The sequence below is a fragment of the Bubalus kerabau genome, chromosome 5, assembly GCF_029407905.1.
Source record: "Bubalus kerabau isolate K-KA32 ecotype Philippines breed swamp buffalo chromosome 5, PCC_UOA_SB_1v2, whole genome shotgun sequence".
Taxonomy (NCBI): domain Eukaryota; kingdom Metazoa; phylum Chordata; class Mammalia; order Artiodactyla; family Bovidae; genus Bubalus; species Bubalus kerabau.
In genome coordinates, this window is record NC_073628.1 from 48,609,806 (window position 1) to 48,629,850 (window position 20,045).

General features: G+C 38.8%; 1 long non-coding RNA gene across 1 annotated transcript; it reads right to left on the reverse strand.

Annotated features, from left to right (window-relative positions):
* Positions 1 to 293: 293 nt before the first annotated feature.
* Positions 294 to 1,649, reverse strand: LOC129653855 (uncharacterized). Its single transcript, XR_008715242.1, has 3 exons — positions 1,576 to 1,649; positions 607 to 818; positions 294 to 486 (listed from the first exon to the last, which is right to left on the reverse strand). It is a non-coding gene; the product is annotated as an uncharacterized LOC129653855 (long non-coding RNA).
* Between the last annotated feature and the right edge of the window lie 18,396 nt (positions 1,650 to 20,045).

Below are 20,045 nucleotides of genomic sequence, written 5' to 3' on the forward strand. Positions count from 1 at the left end.
GCTAGTATTCCTGCCTGAAGAATCCCATAGACAGAGGAGCCTGGTGGGCTACAGTCCATAGGATTTCGAAGAGTGGAACAGGACTGAAGTGACTTAGCATACACGTATGCCCATAGTAACAGAAAATATATCTGTGATTTGGGGAATGGGTTGACACAAAGGCACAACACAAGTGTTTGTTGCAATAGTTAAACGATTGCAGTTAAACGATTGCAAGAAACTGTCAAAACCAAAGAACTCTACACACACAAAAAAGTAAATTTTATTATTTTCAAATAAAATAATTGATTAAATATATTACAATAAAAAAGATCAGCAATGGAATCTCTCAGAGATTTCATTTTAATTGGCCTTGGTGTGTATTCTGGGCATTGGTAGCTTTTGTTTGTTTAATTTTCATCTCTTTCGATTTGCACAAAATGCAAGGGGACGTTATCACTTAATTCTCCTTCATGGATGGATGAATTGGAATCTTCAAATCCCATTCTAAAAATCAAAGAGCAAATGTATCACAAGTCTAGGAAAGTGATTCCTGTGGGGTACTAAAAATACCACCGAACTGCAAGTCAGGAGACCTGTATTTGTGATTCTGGCTCTATCACCTACTTGCAGTCTGTTCTCGGGCAAGTAACATGGCAGCTTGTGGTGTACTTGCTCTGTTTATTACGTAAGAGGTTTGACCTCATGGGCTCCACTCTCTCTTCTCCTCTGCCATGCTAGGATATGGGAGATCAAAATTCCAGCTCTGGATTGGTCCTTAATTTGGTGTGTGGCCTCCAAATCATCACTTTCATTCTTCTGAGTCTCAAATTCTTCACCTGTTAAGTTGGAAAAAGCAGAATAGAAAGAAATCTATATACTATTTCTCCCTGTGATCTTTTGTTGTGGTTTAGTCACTAAGTCAAGCCAGATTCTTTGTGACCCCATAGACTGTAGCCCACCAAGCTCTTCTGTCCCTGGGATTTCCAAGGCAAGAACACTGAAGTGGCTTGCCATTTCCTTTGCTAGGGGATCTCCCTGACCCAGGGATCAAATCTGCATTACATTGCATTGTCTCCTGCATTGCAGGTGGATTCTTTATCAATGAGCCATCTGGGAAGCCTCTCTTCAGTCAGTCAGTCAGTTCAGTTGCTCAGTCGTGTCCAACTCTTTGCGACCCCATGAATCACAGCACGCCAGGCCTCCCTGTCCATCACCAACTCCCGGAGTTCATCCGGACTCATGTCCATCGAGTCAGTGATGCCATCCAGCCTCTCTTACCACACAGTAAAATAGAAACTTCTATTCTCTTGAAAATAATCAGTAGAAACCACTAACTACCCTCTCTCGACTTTTTACTGGCTTCTCCCCACAGGCACTAAGAATAATCTATCAAGTTGTTAAAATGGCAAGAAGCTGATGGCCATCTATGCCTGGAGAATCCCAGGAACAGAGGAGCCTAGTGGGCTGCTGTCTATGGGGTCACACAGAGTTGGACACGACTGAAGTGACTTAGCAGCAGCAGCAGCAGGGAGGGTAACATGCTAAAGGACATTTGCAAAGGAGACTCTTCCTCTAGGGGCTGTCTGCTCTCACCTCGATGTGCTTCAAGTCACGATCCTCCTCTCAGCTGACCGCTGACCTATGCCACAGGTGGGTCCCAACTTCCAGTTTGGGAGGCTAGGAAGTGTGAAGAAAACCACTTTGGTTACAAACACTAGTGAAAAAAATGCTTTATCACTGAATTTTTGAGGACCTGGCTGAGCTCTGACATTTTCTGATTTCTCCAGGTTAAATAGTCCCACTGTGGCCAGTTTTAAGTTACCAAATGACATCACTGGATGTGAAGCTGGGTAGAGATGCTTGCTTGACTCCTGCAAACCATATAGCAGCTTTAGCACAGCACTAGCTGTAGATTCCAGTTATGTAATTCAATCAAATTTTACAAGCAATAAAGCTGATACTTGGAAACAAACTACACTAAAATAATTTTTCTCCAGATTCACAGAAATGCAAAAGCTTAACAATATTCTCTGTTGGTGAGTCTGTGCTCCTGATTGCTGCTGGAAGTACAAAATGGTATTAACCTATGGATGAGATTCATCAACATCCATGAAGAATACATAGATATTTATCTGTCACTAATCAAACACCTTTACCTGGGATGAAGTTTTGTTGGTGAACAGGATATTCACAGAACTCAAAGTATCACAGATCATTTTTTTAAACTGTTAGTGGAAAAAGTTATATTTAAAAATTTTAATGCATATATTATTAATAATACTTTTATTAACTTAATTTTAATAAATGCAATATATATTAAACAGACACCACCTTAATTAAGTGATGAAATTATTATTGCCAGCAATAGGAGAAACTGAAATCATGTGTCTTCTGATACGATGCACTGACAAGGACACATCAATCGATATAAAATTCCTGCTAAAGGCAGATTATGATAAATTAAATTAGTCGGTGTTTTGCATCTGAATTTTTAAAAATTATTTATTTCTGGTTGTGCTGAGTCTTCTTTTCTTAGTTTCTCTAGCTGCAGCGAGCAGGACCAGTCTTCACTGCAGTGCACAGGCTTCTCATCAGAGTGGCAGAGTGGCTTCTCTAGTGGAGCACAGGCTCTAGGTGTGAGAGCTTCAGTAGCTCAGGATGTAGGCTCAGCAGCTGCAGGTAAGGGCTATAGGGCAAGGGCTCAGTAGCTGTGGTCCAGGGGCTTTAGTCATTCCAAGGCATGTGGAATCTTCCCAGACCAGGGATTGAACCTGTGTCCCCTGCATTGGCTAACAGATTCCTATCCACGGTCCCACCAGAGAAGTCCGTTGCATCTGGATTTTTTTAACACCATTAAGAAACTTATTTGAACAATTGGTTTGACTTTTTGAATTAGTTTTTTGAATCTAGTATTTGTACCATGATCAATGGCACCCCACTCCAGTACTCTTGCCTGGAAAATCCCATGGACAGAGGAGGTTGGTAGGCTGCAGACCATGGGGTTGCGAAGAGTTGGACACGACTGAACGACTTCACTTCCACTTTTCCCTTTCATGCATTGGAGAAGGACATGGCAACCCACTCCAGTGTTCTTGCCTGGAGAATTCCAGGGACGGGGGAGCCTGGTGGGCCGCCGTCTATGGAGTCGCACAGAGTCGGACACAACTGAAGTGACTTAGCAGCAGCAGCAGCACATAAGAGTATACTATTTTTAGGAGATACACACTGAAATAGGGATGGGAATTCATGAAATGTGCAAGGTGTTCTTTAGTAGTTCAGAAAAAATTGTATGAATATGTGTTAATGAGAATAATAAAATAATTAACAGAGAGAAAGCAAATACAGTAATTTGTAAAGAGTTAGTGAAGCAAAGGAAAGGACAAACATGTTATTATGCATAGGACTATTCTTTTAAATGGTTTGTAATTTTGACACTTTCAAATAAAGATTTTCCAAAATAAAGTTGAGAAATAATATATACATGGAGGCAAAGTCAAATATGCATACATACACACAAGTATGTTTGCTGCAGTGTTGATGGAACAAAATGTTGCAAGCAAACTCAGGTTCAGTATTAACAATGTCATTGAATAAACTATGTTTCTATATGATGGATACAATAACTGAAGTGATGATATAGATTTTTTAACTTACTATAATAGCCTTTGGGTATGGAGATTTCACCTAATTTGATAATATTTTCTTTTCCTTTATCACTTTTTTCTGAAATGTTTGTTTTGTTGCAAAAAGTAAAACCTTAGCATCTATAATTATAGCAAACCTGAAAAATTGTTTTAAAACACACACAAAACATAGGTTCTTAATATCTGTTAGATAGAACAAAGTCTATTTCCTTATGGGGATTCCAGATCTCTTGAAGAAATTTTGTGTAACTTCTACAATATGAATGTTTCTTAGTGTGAATTTTTCTAGAAGTCTACTTAGAGAATTGTTCCTTTTATAGATATAATGTTAATACATTTGATATGTAATACATTCTCTAATTTTTATTACCTGTTTTGTACTTCTTGTGTTCACTTATAACCAGTTTTCTTTTTTTGTTGTTGTTGTTTTTATTTATTTATTTTATTTTTAAACCTGAAACACTGTATTAGTTTTGCCAAATATCAAAACGAATCGGCCTTAGGTATACATGTGCTCCCCATCCTGAACCCTCCTCCCTCCTCCCTCCCCACACCATCCCTCTGGGTCGTCCCAGTGCACCAGCCCCAAGCATCCAGTGTCGTGCATTGAACCTGGACTGGCAACTTGTTTCATACATGGTATTACACATGTTTCAATGCCATTCTCCCAAATCTTCCTACCCTCTCCCTAACTGTGTTTTGGAAACATGGTGGTATTTTACTATTGAAAAGAGAGTTCATTTATTTTAATTAAAATGATTTTTAATAAATGCCTATGTTTCTTATTAGAGTATTTCTCACACTTTTTATGGGGTTGTTTAATCCCTCAGTCCCACCCACTCTTTGCGACTCCATCAACTGCTGCACGCCAGGCTTCCCAGTCCTTCACCATCTCCCAGAACATGCTCAGACATGTCCATTGAGTTGGTGATGCCAATCCAACCACTCATCTGCTGTCCACTTCTCCTGCCTTCAGTCTTTCCCACCATCAAGGTCTTTTCCAATGAGTTGGTTTTTCACATCAGTTAGTCAAAGTACTGGAGCTTCAATTTGATCATCAGTCCTTCCAATGAATATTCAGGACTGATTTCCTTTAGGATGGACTGGTTTGGGCTGTTTGCAGTCCAGAGGACTCAAGAGTCTTCTCCAACATCACAGTTCAAAAGCATCAATTCTTAGGCACTCAGCTTTCTTTATGGTTCAGCTCTCACATCTATACATGAGTACTGCCAAAACTATGGCTTTGACTATACAGAGCCTTGTTTGCAAAGTAATGTCTCTTTTTTTTTAATATGCTATCTAGGTTTGTCATAGTTTTTCTTCCAAAGAGCAAGCATCTTTTCTTTTTTTTTCTTTTTTTTTAATTTAATTTTATTTTTAAACTTTACATAATTGTATTAGTTTTGCCAAATATCAAAATGAATCCACCACAGGTATACATGCGTTCCCCATCCTGAACCCTCCTCCCTCCTCCCTCCCCATTCCATCCCTCTGGGTCGTCCCAGTGCACCAGCCTCAAGCATCCAGTATCGTGCATCGAACCTGGACTGGCAACTCGTTTCATACATGATATTTTACATGCTTCAATGCCATTCTCCCAAATCTTCCCACCCTCTCCCTCTCTCACAGAGTCCATAAGACTTTTCTATACATCAGTGTCTCTTTTGCTGTCTCGTACACAGGGTTATCGTTACCATCTTTCTAAATTCCATATGTATGCGTTAATATACTGTATTCGTGTTTTTCTTTCTGGCTTACTTCACTCTGTATAATAGGCTCCAGTTTCATCCACCTCATTAGAACTGATTCAAATGTATTCTTTTTAATGGCTGAGTAATACTCCATTGTGTATATGTACCACTGCTTTCTTATCCATTCATCTGCTGATGGACATCTAGGTTGCTTCCATGTCCTGGCTATTATAAACAGTGCTGCGATGAACATTGGGGTACATGTGTCTCTTTCCCTTCTGGTTTCCTCAGTGTGTATGCCCAGCAGTGGGATTGCTGGATCATAAGGCAGTTCTATTTCCAGTTTTTTAAGGAATCTCCACACTGTTCTCCATAGTGGCTCTACTAGTTTGCATTCCCACCAACAGTGGAAGAGGGTTCCCTTTTCTCCATACCCTCTCCAGCATTTATTACTTGTAGACTTTTGGATTGCAGCCATTCTGACTGGTGTGAAATGGTACCTCATAGTGGTTTTGATTTGCATTTCTCTGATAATGAGTGATGTTGAGCATCTTTTCATGTGTTTGTTAGCTATCTGTATGTCTTCTTTGGAGAAATGTCTTTTTAGTTCTTTTGCCCATTTTTTGATTGGGTCATTTATTTTTCTGGAGTTGAGCTGTAGGAGTTTCTTGTATATTCTCAAGATTAGTTGTTTGTCATTTGCTTCATTTGCTATTATCTTCTCCCATTCTGAAGGCTGTCTTTTCACCTTGCTAATAGTTTCCTTTGATGTGCAGAAGCTTTTAAGGTTAATTAGGTCCCATTTGTTTATTTTTGCTTTTATTTCCAATATTCTGGGAGGTGGGTCATAGAGGATCCTGCTGTGATGTATGTCAGAGAGTGTTTTGCCTATGTTCTCCTCTAGGAGTTTTATAGTTTCTGGTCTTACATTGAGATCTTTAATCCATTTTGAGTTTATTTTTGTGTATGGTGTTAGAAAGTGTTCTAGTTTCATTCTTTTACAAGTGGTTGACCAGATTTCCCAGCACCACTTGTTAAAGAGATTGTCTTTAATCCATTGTATATTCTTGCCTCCTTTGTCAAAGATAAGGTGTCCATATGTGTGTGGATTTATCTCTGGGCTTTCTATTTTGTTCCATTGATCTATATTTCTGTCTTTGTGCCAGTACCATACTGTCTTGGTAACTGTGGCTTTGTAGTAGAGCCTGAAGTCAGGTAGGTTGATTCCTCCAGTTCCATTCTTCTTTCTCAAGATCGCTTTGGCTATTCGAGGTTTTTTGTATTTCCATACAAATTGTGAAATTATTTGTTCTAGCTCTGTGAAGAATGCTGTTGGTAGCTTGATAGGGATTGCATTGAATCTATAGATTGCTTTGGGTAGTATACTCATTTTCACTATATAGATTCTTCCAATCCATGAACATGGTATATTTCTCCATCTGTTAGTGTCCTCTTTGATTTCTTTCACCAGTGTTTTATAGTTTTCTATATATAGGTCTTTAGTTTCTTTAGGTAGATATATTCTTAAGTATTTTATTCTTTCCGTTGCAATGGTGAATGGAATTGTTTCCTTAATTTCTCTTTCTGTTTTCTCATTATTAGTGTATAGGAATGCAAGGGATTTCTGTGTGTTGATTTTATATCCTGCAACTTTACTATAGTCATTGATTAGTTCTAGTAATTTTCTGGTGGAGTCTTTAGGGTTTTCTATGTAGAGGATCATGTCATCTGCAAACAGTGAGAGCTTTACTTCTTCTTTTCCAATTTGGATTCCTTTTATTTCTTTTTCTGCTCTGATTGCTGTCGCCAAAACTATGTTGAATAGTAATGGTGAAAGTGGGCACCCTTGTCTTGTTCCTGACTTTAGAGGAAATGCTTTCAATTTTTCACCATTGAGGATAATGTTTGCTGTGGGTTTGTCATATATAGCTTTGATTATGTTGAGGTATGTTCCTTCTATTCCTGCTTTCTGGAGAGTTTTGATCATAAATGGATGTTGAATTTTGTCAAAGGCTTTCTCTGCATCTATTGAGATAATCATATGGTTTTTATTTTTCAATTTGTTAATGTGGTGTATTACATTGATTGATTTGCGGATATTGAAGAATCCTTGCATCCCTGGGATAAAGCCCACTTGGTCATGGTGTATGATCTTTTTAATGTGTTGTTGGATTCTGATTGCTAGAATTTTGTTAAGGATTTTTGCATCTATGTTCATCAGTGATATTGGCCTGTAGTTTTCTTTTTTTGTGGCATCTTTGTCAGGTTTTGGTATTAGGGTGATGGTGGCCTCATAGAATGAGTTTGGAAGTTTACCATCTTCTGCAATTTTCTGGAAGAGTTTGAGCAGGATAGGTGTTAGCTCTTCTCTAAATTTTTGGTAGAATTCAGCTGTGAAGCCGTCTGGACCTGGGCTTTTGTTTGCTGGAAGATTTTTGATTATAGTTTCAATTTCCGTGCTTGTGATGGGTCTGTTAAGATTTTCTATTTCTTCCTGATTGAGTTTTGGAAAGTTGTACTTTTCTAAGAATTTGTCCATTTCTTCCACGTTGTCCATTTTATTGGCATATAATTGTTGATAGTAGTCTCTTATGATCCTTTGTATTTCTATGTTGTCTGTTGTGATCTCTCCATTTTCATTTCTAATTTTATTGATTTGATTTTTCTCCCTTTGTTTCTTGATGAGTCTGGCTAATGGTTTGTCAATTTTATTTATCCTTTCAAAAAACCAGCTTTTGGTTTTGTTGATTTTTGCTATGATCTCTTTTGTTTCTTTTGCATTTATTTCTGCTCTAAGTTTTAAGATTTCTTTCCTTCTACTAACCCTGGGGTTCTTCATTTCTTCCTTCTCTAGTTGCTTTAGGTGTAGAGGTAGGTTATTTATTTGACTTTTTTCTTGTTTCTTGAGGTGTGCCTGTATTGCTATGAACTTTCCCCTTAGGACTGCTTTTACCGTGTCCCACAGGTTTTGGGTTGTTGTGTTTTCATTTTCATTCGTTTCTATGCAAATTTTGATTTCTTTTTTGATTTCTTCTGTGATTCGTTGTTTATTCAGCAGCGTGTTGTTCAGCCTCCATATGTTGGAATTTTTAATAGTTTTTCTCTTGTAATTGAGATCTAATCTTACTGCATTGTGGTCAGAAAAGATGCTTCGAATGATTTCTATTTTTTTGAATTTACCAAGGCTAGCTTTATGGCCCAGGATGTGATCTATCCTGGAGAAGGTTCCATGTGCGCTTCAGAAAAAGGTGAAATTCATTGTTTTGGGATGAAATGTCCTATAGATATCAATTAGGTCTAACTGGTCTATTGTATCATTTAAAGTTTGTGTTTCCTTGTTAATTTTCTGTTTAGTTGATCTATCCATAGGTGTGAGTGGGGTATTAAAGTCTCCCACTATTATTGTGTTGTTGTTAATTTCTCCTTTCATACTTGTTAGCATTTGTCTTACATACTGCGGTGCTCCCGTGTTGGGTGCATATATATTTATAATTGTTATATCTTCTTCTTGGATTGATCCTGTGATCATTATGTAGTGACCATCTTTGTCTCTTTTCACAGTCTTTGTTTTAAAGTCTATTTTATCTGATATGAGTATTGCTACTCCTGCTTTCTTTTGGTCCCTATTTGCATGGAAAATCTTTTTCCAGCCCTTCACTTTCAGTCTGTATGTGTCCCCTGTTTTGAGGTGGGTCTCTTGTAGACAACATATGTAGGGATCTTGTTTTTGTATCCATTCAGCCAGTCTTTGTCTTTTGGTTGGGGCATTCAACCCATTTATGTTTAAGGTAATTACTGATAAGTATGATCCCATTGCCATTTACTTTATTGTTTTGGGTTCAAATTTATACACCGTTTTTGTGTTTCCTGTCTAGAGAATATCCTTTAGTATTTGTTGGAGAGCTGGTTTGGTGGTGCAGAATTCTCTCAGCTTTTGCTTGTCTGAAAAGCTTTTGATTTCTCCTTCATAGTTGAATGAGATCCTTGCTGGGTACAATAATCTGGGCTGTAGGTTATTTTCTTTCATCATTTTAAATATGTCTTGCCATTCCCTCCTGGGAAGAGTTTCTATTGAAGATAGAAGAGAAGAATAGATAGAACAGAATAGAAGAATAGATAGAATAGAATAGAAGAGTTTCTATTGAAAGATCAGCTGTTATCCTTATGGGTATTCCCTTGTGTGTTATTTGTTGTTTTTCCCTTGCTGCTTTTAATATTTGTTCTTTGTGTTTGATCTTTGTTAATTTGATTAATATGTGTCTTGGGGTGTTTCGCCTTGGGTTTATCCTGTTTGGGACTCTCTGGGTTTCTTGGACTTGGGTGATTATTTCCTTCCCCATTTTAGGGAAGTTTTCAACTATTATCTCCTCAAGTATTTTCTCATGGTCTTTCTTTTTGTCTTCTTCTTCTGGGACCCCTATGATTCGAATGTTGTAGCGTTTAATATTGTCCTGGCGGTCTCTGAGATTGTCCTCATTTCTTTTAATTCGTTTTTCTTTTATCCTCTCTGATTCATTTATTTCTACCATTCTATCTTCTAATTCACTAATCCTATCTTCTGCCTCTGTTATTCTACTATTTGTTGCCTCCAGAGTGTTTTTAATTTCACTTATTGCATTATTCATTATATATTGACTCTTTTTTATTTCTTCTAAGTCCTTGTTAAACCTTTCTTGCATCTTCTCAATCCTTGCCTCCAGGCTATTTATGTGTGATTCCATTTTAATTTCAAGATTTTGGATCAATTTCACTATCATTATTCAGAATTCTTTATCAGGTAGATTCCCTATCTCTTCCTCTTTTGTTTGGTTTGGTGAGCATTTATCCTGTTCCTTTATCTGCTGGGTATTCCTCTGTCTCTTCATCTTGTTTAAATTGCTGAGTTTGGGGTGTCCTTTCTGTATTCTGGCAGTTTGTGGAGTTCTCTTTATTGTGGCGTTTCCTCACTGTGTGTGGGTTTGTACAGGTGGCTTGTCAAGGTTTCCTGGTTAGGGAAGCTTGTGTCAATGTTCTGGTGGATGGAGCTGTATTTCTTCTCTCTGGAGTGTAATGAAATGTCCAGTAATGAGTTATGAGATGTCTATGGTTTTGGGGTGACTTTGGGTAGCCTGTATCTTGAAGCTCAGGGCTGTGTTCCTTTGTTGCTGGAGAATTGGCTTGGTATGTCTTGCCCTGGAACTTGTTGGCCCTTGTGTGGTGCTTGGTTTCAGTGTCGGTATGGAGGCGTTTGATGAGCTCCTGTCAATTAATGTTCCTTGGAGTCAGGAGTTCCCTGGAGTCAGGGTTTGGACTTAAGCCTCCTACTTCCAGTTATTGGTCTTATTTTTACAGTATTTTCAAAACTTCTCCTTCTATACAGCACCATTGATAAAACATCTACGTTAAAGATGAAAAGTTTCTCTACTGTGAGGGTCACTCAGAGAGGTTCACAGCGTTACATGGAGAGGAGAAGTGGAAGGAGGGAGATAGAGGTGACCCAAATGAGATGAGGTGGAATCAATAGTGGAGAGAGTGGGCTAGCCAGTAGTCACTTCCTTATGTGCACTCCACAACTGGACCGCTCAGAGATGTTCACGGAGTTATACAGAGAGGAGAAGAAGGAGGCAGGAGACAGAGGTGGCCCGAAGGATAAAAGGGGGAAATGAAAAGGAGGGAGACAGATCCAGCCAGTAATCAGTTCCCTAAGTGTTCTCCACCATCTGGAACACACAGAAATTCACAGAGTTGGGTAGAGTAGAGAGGGGTTAGGGAGGAGATACAGGCGACCTGGTGGAGAAAACGGAGAGTCCAAAGGGAGAGAGAGCAGTCAAGCCAGTAATCTCGTTCCCTAGTGAAAAATGGGTCCTGAAGATTGGGTTCTTAAAGGTACAAAATTGGTAACAAATACATAAAAGCAAAAATTAAAAATCTAGAGTAGAGTTTGGGATTTCAAAAATGCGATGTTAATGAAAAGAAGAAGGAAAAGAGAGAAAAAATGAACAAAGAAAAACAAACAAGGTCGCAAAAATTATAAAGAAACTACAGGTACAAAATTGATAACTAATACCAAAAAGCAAAAGTTAAAAATCTAGAGTAGAGTTTGGAATTTCACAAATACAATGTTAAAAAAAAGAAGAAGAAAAATAAAGAGAGAAAACAAACAAATCAACAAAAACAATGTCGCAAAAATTATAAAGAAAATACAGGTACAAAATTGATGTCAAATACCAAAAAGCATAAATTAAAAATCTTGAGTAGAGTTTGGAGTTGCAGATATATGATGTTATACAAAAGAAGAAGAGAAAGAAACAGAGGGAAAAAAAAGTCACAGAAATTATGAAAAAAAACTATAGGTACAAAATTGATAACATATACCAAAAGGCTAAAATTAAAAATCTAGAGTAGAGTTTGGAATTTCAAAAATACAATGTTAAAGAAAAGAAGAAAAAGAAAAAAAAAAAAAAACAGTCAAAAAATTATAAAATATATGTATGAAGTTTGCTGAAGAAGAATAAAAAATAGGGTCTTTTTTTTGGCAAAGTAATAGTTATAAAAGTGAAAATTAAAGGACAATAGAGGACTTAAAAATTTTTTTTAATTAAAAAAAAAGAAAAAGAAAAAAAAAAGAAAGAAAGATTGATCGTAAAAATAGTAAAAATATATCTAGGTCTTTCTCTGGTTTTGTTGTGCATATTGTGGGTTCAGTTCATTTTTGGCTAGTTCCTTGGTCCGACTTATATTTCTCAAGATCTATAGGCCCCTTCCTATGTAGTCCGTAGTAACCACAGGGTTTTAATCTATGGCCTGTAGCTTCCAAGGCGTTTCCCTCTGTTATAGCTTCTTCTGTTTGCTGGTCTCTTCAGTGTCTGGTTCCCGCCCTGACACAAAGGGGACGGTGGAGGACACTATTTTTTTTTTTTTTTTTAGGTTCACTTGTTCAGCCGCGCTGTGGGGAGGGAGGGAGGGATGCTGCAAACAGATAACACTGGCGTGCGCTTGCAGTGCCTCAGCCACACTGGGTCTGCCCCCGCTCACGGCGCGTGTAGCCTCCCTGCCCACACTACTCAGGCTCTAGGTTGTTCCGCCGGGAACAATCCGAGGCTGGCCCTTGGCTGAGCTCCCAGGTCCAAGCCGCTCAGGTTCAGGCACTCGGGTAGTCCTCAGAGGCGCAGACTCGGTTGGGTCTGCGTTTTGTGCTCTTCCCAGATCCGAGCAGCTCAGGTGATGAGGTGTTTGGGGGGCGCCAATGCTGCGACTTATCGCCTCCCCGCCACTCGGTTATCTGGGTGTAAAACCGGCGCACCTTCTCAGGCAGATGTTGACCATCCAGACCCCCAAGAAGTTTTAGTTAGCAAAGAAGCCTGCTTACAGTTTTATAGATAGTGTCTCTCTTGGGCTGCGATTGCCCCCTTACGGCTCTGGCTGCCTGTCACTGGAGGGGGAAGGTCTGCAACCGGCTATCTCTGTTCAGTCCTTTGTTCTGTGCGCGGGCCTGGCGGTGTCTTAGGTTAGGGCTGGCTTTTCGCGTGGTAGATATCCCACAGTCTGGTTTGCTAGCCCAAATTATTTCACTCAGATAGCGCTCAGGACATTCGGGCCTGATTCTTATTCTAAGGGACACAGCCCGCGCCGCCCTTCCCTGCCCAGCCCCCGCTTGCTAATGCCGTGTGCAGGCGTCTGCGCTGCTTCTCCGCTGGGGGAGTTACCGTAGTGCTCACAATCTGTGATTTTTAATTGTTTATTTATTCTTTTTTCTCCCTTTTATGTTGCCCTCTGTGCTTCCAAAGCTCGGCACAGATTCGGCAGTGAGAAGGTTTCCTGGTGTTTGGAAACCTCTCTCTTTTTAAGACTCCCTTCCCGGGACAGAACTCCGTCCCTCCCTCTTTTGTCTCTTTTTTTGTCTTTTATATTTTTTCCTACCTCCTTTCGAAGAGTTGGGTTGCTTTTCTGGGTGCCTGATGTCCTCTGCCGGCATTCAGAAGTTGTTTTGTGGAATTTACTCGACGTTTAAATGCTCTTTTGATGAATTTGTGGGGGAGAAAGTGTTCTCCCCGTCCTACTCCTCCGCCATCTTGGCTCCTCCTCTGCAAGCATCTTTTAATTTCATGGCTGCAGTCACAATTCATAGTGATTTTGGAGCCCAATAATAAAAGTCTGTCACTGTTTTCCACTTTTTCCACATCTATTTGCCATGAAGTGATGGCATCGGATGCCATGATTGTCATTTTTTGAATGTTGAGTTTTAAGCCAGCTTTTTCACTCTCCTCTTTTACCTTTATCAAGAGGCTCTTTAATTCCTCTTCACTTTCTGCCATCTCCACCATCTTACTCTGTACATCTTCTTTGGGGAAAGGAGATGGTGGGACAAATTGAGAAAATAGCATTGACACATAAACTACCATGTGTAAAACAGCTAGCAGGAACTTGCTATATATCACAGAGAACCTGGCTTGGCACTCGGTGACAACCTAAAGGGTGGGATTGAGGGTGGGTAAGAGGGAGACTCAAGATAAAGAGAATATATGCATGCAGTTATGACTGGTTCACCTTGCTGTAGGGCAGGAAACAAAACAACATTGTAAAACAATTATCATCAATTTTTTTAAATAAATATTTTTAAGAAATGAGAAATTGTCTACTACAAATATTTTTATTGCAAAATACTATAAATTTTCTTTATTGCATATTATTTTACACAAAATATTAAACTGTCATTCACTGCTCTGTAGAAGATCAAGTTTCTTTTTTAAAGTTATCTTTTAAATTTTTTTTTGTAAGTATTCTGTGACATCAGACACTTCAAAAACCCCAGCCATAAACTATCTTTTGTAGATCCAAATCTATATTTCAGGGATGAAAATATGCCCTGACCTCTTGCTGTCTTTTGTGATAAATCAAAGACTTTGTGTACCATTCTGTTATCTAGAGCACAACTCTGTTTTCAGACTTTCTAAATCCTTGGATTATTTTTAAAGCATCAGAATGGTTGAAACTCAAAACCTTTGAAATGGTCTTCCAAGGGATAAGTCCTATATACCTATAGTGCTTTCTTATAATAATCTCCCTTGCGCTCTTTGGGCTCACTAGAAATAGAATCATCATCATAATAAAGCCTCTGAGATCAGGAGGCACTGTGTGAGAAGGCAGGCCATGAAAAGCAGAGCTCATGGGGCACTCTTTGACAGCTCTTATAACTCTGTTTCTGCCCCAAGCTGCAGGCATCACAACAGCTGTTTTGCTTCCTCTGCTGGAACCGCTGAACTCCAGCCTGACTCCCAGTGGCATCTTTTTAGAGCACAATATGCATGTCTGAGCTCCCTAGCCTGAGCAGAAGGATCATTAAACACAACCAGGAGCCGATACCACATGGTTTCCAATAGACCAGATTTCTCCATGGCATATGGAGGATGAAATATCAGAAGAAGAATTTGCAAACGTTAGGCCAATCTTAATTTCACTATTCAAGACACTTTTGATGGCCAATTTCTTGAGTTATCAGGGCATAGGGCAAAGGACTTTGGATTTAGATTTAACATATTAAAGGCCAAAAAGACTGACATCCCAGTGGCTCTAGGAAAAATACTTAACGTTTGGTAGAAATCATTGTAATCTCTGGTTTGTTGTGAAAATTATAAAAGATAAAAAAGAGGTTGGCAAAAGCAGACAATCCAATTAAACAATGGCCCAAAACTTGAACATACACCTCACCAAAGGCAATCTTAAGATGAAAAAGGAGCATATGAAAAGATATCATGCATTATAAATCATTAGGAAAATGAAAACCAAAACAGCAATGAGATACCTATACTCACCGATTATTGTTCAGTAGCTAGGTTTACAACTCTTTGCAACCACATGAATTACAGCATGCCAGGCTTCCCTGTCCTTCACTATCTCCTGGAGTTTACTCAAACTCATGTCCATTGAGTCAGTGATGCCATCCAACCATCTAATCCTCTTTCTCCCACTTCTCCTGCAGTCAATCTTTTCCACCGCCAGGGTCTTTTCCAATGAGTTGGCTCTTTGCATCAGCCAAATTCCAGAACACTGACACCTCCAAATGCTGGTGAGGAGGTAAAGCAGCAAGAACTTTCACTTATTACTTGTGGGAAAGTAAAATGGTACGGGACAGCCACTTCGGAAGACAGTTTGGCAGTTTCTTTTTGCAACCCCATGGAGTGTAGACCACCAGGCTTTTCAGTCCGTGGGATTTCCCAGGCAAGAATACTGGAGTGGGTTGCCATTCCCTTCTCCAGGGAATCTTCCCAATCCAGGGATGGAACTCGGGTCTCCTGCATTGGCAGGTCAAATCTGTAACACAAGGTTCAGCAATAATTCTCTTTGGTATTTACCCAAAGGAGCTAGAAACACTCCCATACAAAAACTTGCATGCACATAAGTATAACAGCTTTATTCATAATTGCCAAGCTTGGAAGCAACCAACATGTCCTTCAGTAGGTGGATGGATAAATAAACTGTAGTATACACAGGCAATATTATGGCACTTAATACTAAAAAGAATTAAGCTATCAAGCCATGAAAAAACATGGATGGAACTTAAATGCATAACATGAAGTGAAATAAACCTGTCTTAAAACGTTATATACTGTATGATCCCAGCTATATGGCCTGTGTGCACGCAAAGTCACTTCAGTTGTGTCCAACTCTGTGGGGCCACAAGGACTGTAGCCTGCCCATGGGATTCTTCAGGTAAGTATATTGGAGTGAGTTGCCATGCTCTCCTCCAGGGGATCTTTCCCACCCAAGGGTTGAACCCATGTCTCTTAAGTCTCTTGCATTGGCAGGCAGGTTCTTTATCACTGTGCCACCTGGTAAGCCCATATGACCTTTTGGAAAAGGCAGATGTATAGAGACAATAAAGTGATCACTGTTGCCAGGGGCTAACAGAGTGTGGAAAGATGAATGGGGGAAGGCATGGAGGATTTCTAGGAAAATGAAAATACTTTGCATGATATTATAATGATGGTCAGGAAGATCCCTGGAAAATGGAATGACGATCCACTCCAGTAATCTTGCCTGGAGAATTCCATGGACAGAGGAGCCTGGTGGGCTATAGGCCATGATGTTGCAAAAAGTCAGAAATGACTGAGTGAGTAACACACAGACACACACACACAACACTGAGGATGCAAAGACAAATCAAGACTTCTACTGGGGATACAACAGCAAGTAGAGTGAAAAGTGAGGCATTTAAAAGCATGTGAAGCACTTAATGAGAGAATTCTGCAGGAGAGCTTGGGTTTATCCCCTCAAGATAGGTCGTGGTTTTTAAAGTCTTTGTAATGGTGCTTCCCAGGAGATGATAGTAGTAAAGAATACCCCTGCTAATGCAGGAGAAACAGGAGACGTGGATTTCATCCCTGGGTCTGGAAGATCCCCTGGAGTAGGAAATGGCACGTCACACCAGTATTGTTGCCTGGAAAATTCCATGGGCAGAGGAGCCTGATGGGCTACAGTCCATGGTGCTGCAGAGTCAGACATGACTGACCACACATATGAATGAAATGCATACACACATACACATACTCAATTTTTTTAAAAGTTTAGCTTAAGCTCTGAATATGTTTCTACATTAGAATTTGTATTTCGATTTTAGAATAAGTGCATTATCTCTTAGTGACTGTTTTTAAGAGAAAGCATTTTTTTTGCAGGTTCCCATAGCCCTTCTGTTAAGGTACGTGTCATATATTCTAGTTTTTAATGCTATTTATGATATATGAAGATTTTATCCTCTAAGTTGTTATACTAGGTTGTACAAACACTAGTTTGTATACTATTTACAGCATGCTGGTAAGTCGCTTCAGTCGTGTCCGACTCTGTGCGACCTCATAGACGGCAGCCCAAAAGGTTCCCCCATCCCTGGGATTCTCCAGGCAAGAACACTGCATAATTGTACTAAGATATAATTCTCTAAGTGGTTGGTCTTCCCAGCTAAATAATGAAGCTATCTCCTATGAAGGACTATATCTATCAGTAGGTCAATGGAATTAAAGCAGACGGGTCCTGGGTAGCGATCATCACATTTCCCTGTGCTAATTAAGAATTACAGCAGGGCAGCATGACCCATTCTACCCATTAGTTAAAGTTCCATTTCAAAAATATGGTACTCAGTTTCTGTGAACAATGACAGCCCATTGCTGCTGATCATTCCCCCGTGTGTCTTTGCTGCTTTTTTTTTCCCACCCACTTCCTCAATATATGTCCTTCCTAGAGAAAGAAGTCTGATTTTAGAATTACACTTCTTTCAAGTCTGAGGGAAACAGATTGAAATAACTTTGCCTCGTCATCTCTTCCACCCTCAACCTCCTCTTCTCAAACTTATAATTGCGTGCTGTGTCTTGGACGGCTCTGTTGACAGTAGTTTTATGACCCAGGATTTTTCAGTTTCTTATCCAAAGCCAGCCTCATCTCAAGTCCTAAAATTTATGGGCATAGGAGATGACATATGGGATTAAACTCTTGATAGATTTTGAACCTGCCTTTGGCAGTGACCAAGGCTTTCTGTCAGAAGGAACTGTGAGGAAAACATGCTCTCTCTGCAATAGGTGGATATCATCTTGCTTTGCAGGAAGTCACTCACCACCTGCCACCCAAACACAACCAACCCTGATGAAGACTCATTCCCTTTTCTGAATGACTTCAAATGTTAGGAAATTATGATTCTTTTATAAAATATTAACTGGGACCAACTTCAAATAAAACAGTGTTGGAATGTAGCTAAATGCCCATCTGTTCTCCTAAGCAGTTTCTAGGTTCGATTGCTCTTCTAGCTTTTGTATCATTTAAGAACTACCTGTATCCATCTGGCCAGTCCTCTAGCCTCCTCTCTGGGATTGTCTCTGGACAAAGATGAATTATTGTTGTTTTCTCCATTTTGCATCTCTTGGTTTTATCTTTGAGATGCTGATATCCTCTTTCCTTTCTATAGTAAATAATTTCCACTTGGTTGATTTCTCAACATCTGTGAAGCTAGCTTTTCTAAACATCCTTGTTACTCTTTCCTGGACTTTGTCCAGTTTTCCTAATTGGCTTCAGGACTCTACTCTTGAAGAACTGTCAGAAATAGTGAAATCATGTCAACCAACAGTAGATAAATGCGTTATCTATCATTTAGGAGATCATCCTCTTAAATCAAAAAATAGTTTAAGCATTTATAAAAATTACCTCTGGTCATATATTCAAATTCAAAGAATTTTGGAATCCACCAACTCAGCATCACAAGTACCAATTTATTACTGTGGAGCTAATGTTTACCAATTATTTAAAAAATAATTTTCCCTTGTAATGATAAATATGGGATAATTTTCAAATAGGTACCAGTTCAATTTATTTCTTTTTGAGTGCAGAAGTACAGTATTAATTTATTCTAAGATTTAGGGACTTAAGCTAGAAACTATTTTCTCTGATAATTCATCACTACACAACACAAATTCATGTATTTCATCAATGCTAGCCTAGGATAATTAGAACACCAGAACAAAATTTGAATTCAACTTTAAGTCCATATACATTTATACGTTATACCTAGAGATTTGGTTCACATTCAGCTAGGTTAGGTACACAGATTTTAGGTCATATCCCCTACCTTCAAACACCTTTTTTTCTGTAACTTAACATTGCAGAGGCAAAGATTTCCCATACTTTTAAGTAAAAAGGCTTTTGTTGTTTTTTTTTTTCTTTTTTTTCTGTTGTTACTGTTAAATTGTTTCTAAACTTCTGTTTTATTTTCCCTGAATACTTGCAGTATCTCCCTATTCTAAACCCTAAAAATTCAACAACTTCATCTTTGCATATCTAGCTATTCATTGTTTTTTAGTTTGCATTTTTGGGTTTTATTTTTAGTGCATTTTGAGTGCAACTTTTGGGTAAACGCTTCTGTGTTTTGTGTTTTTTTTTTTTTTTTTAATATTTATTTATTATTTGGCTGCATCAGGTCTAGCTGCAATACACAGGATCCTCCTTGCATCATGCAGGATATTTCCTTGTAATATACAGGATTTAGTTGCCCCGTGGCACGTGGGATCTTTCTTCCCTGACCAGGGATGGAAACACACTGAGAGGCAGAGTGCTGATGGCTGGACTGCCAAGGAAGGCCCTACACATTGTTTCAGTAACTATTTTATGAGCCTTTTTGATCTGCAGACTCAGGCTTTTCTTCAGTTTAGCTTTTTTTTTTTTTTTTTTCTCTATTTTTGTTCTGTTTACTCCTTTGTTGCATGCTGCATGTCAACTATTTAAATAACTTGGTTCTTCTGTGCTTGTTTGTTTTTAATCACTTATATCATCTTTTCTTTGTCCTCTGAATGCTGTAAGAATTTTTAAATGTTGTTTTAAAATCTGGAAATTTGCTTGTTTTTTGCTGTTAATGATTTGACTTTGAGTAGTCTAGATTCTGCTCTTGAAGTGAAATGAAAATCGTTCAGTTGTGCCAGACTATTTATGACCCATGGACTATACAGTCCATGGAATTCTCCAGGCCGGAATACTGGAGTGGGTACACTCATTGTATTTTAAATTCTGTGTAGCAATTCTTCACTTTTTCTGATTAAAATTGATAGTTATTTCTTTTATATGCTATATCATGCTCTTATTTTCATTAATTTTCTTTTTTAAAATGTATTCTTAATTGTTATTGTGGAGGTGGGAATGGCCCAGCATGAAATTTACACCTTCCACCCCAGATTGTCAAGGGCCAGTGAGAGCTCACCAAAAGATGCCAGAATCATGA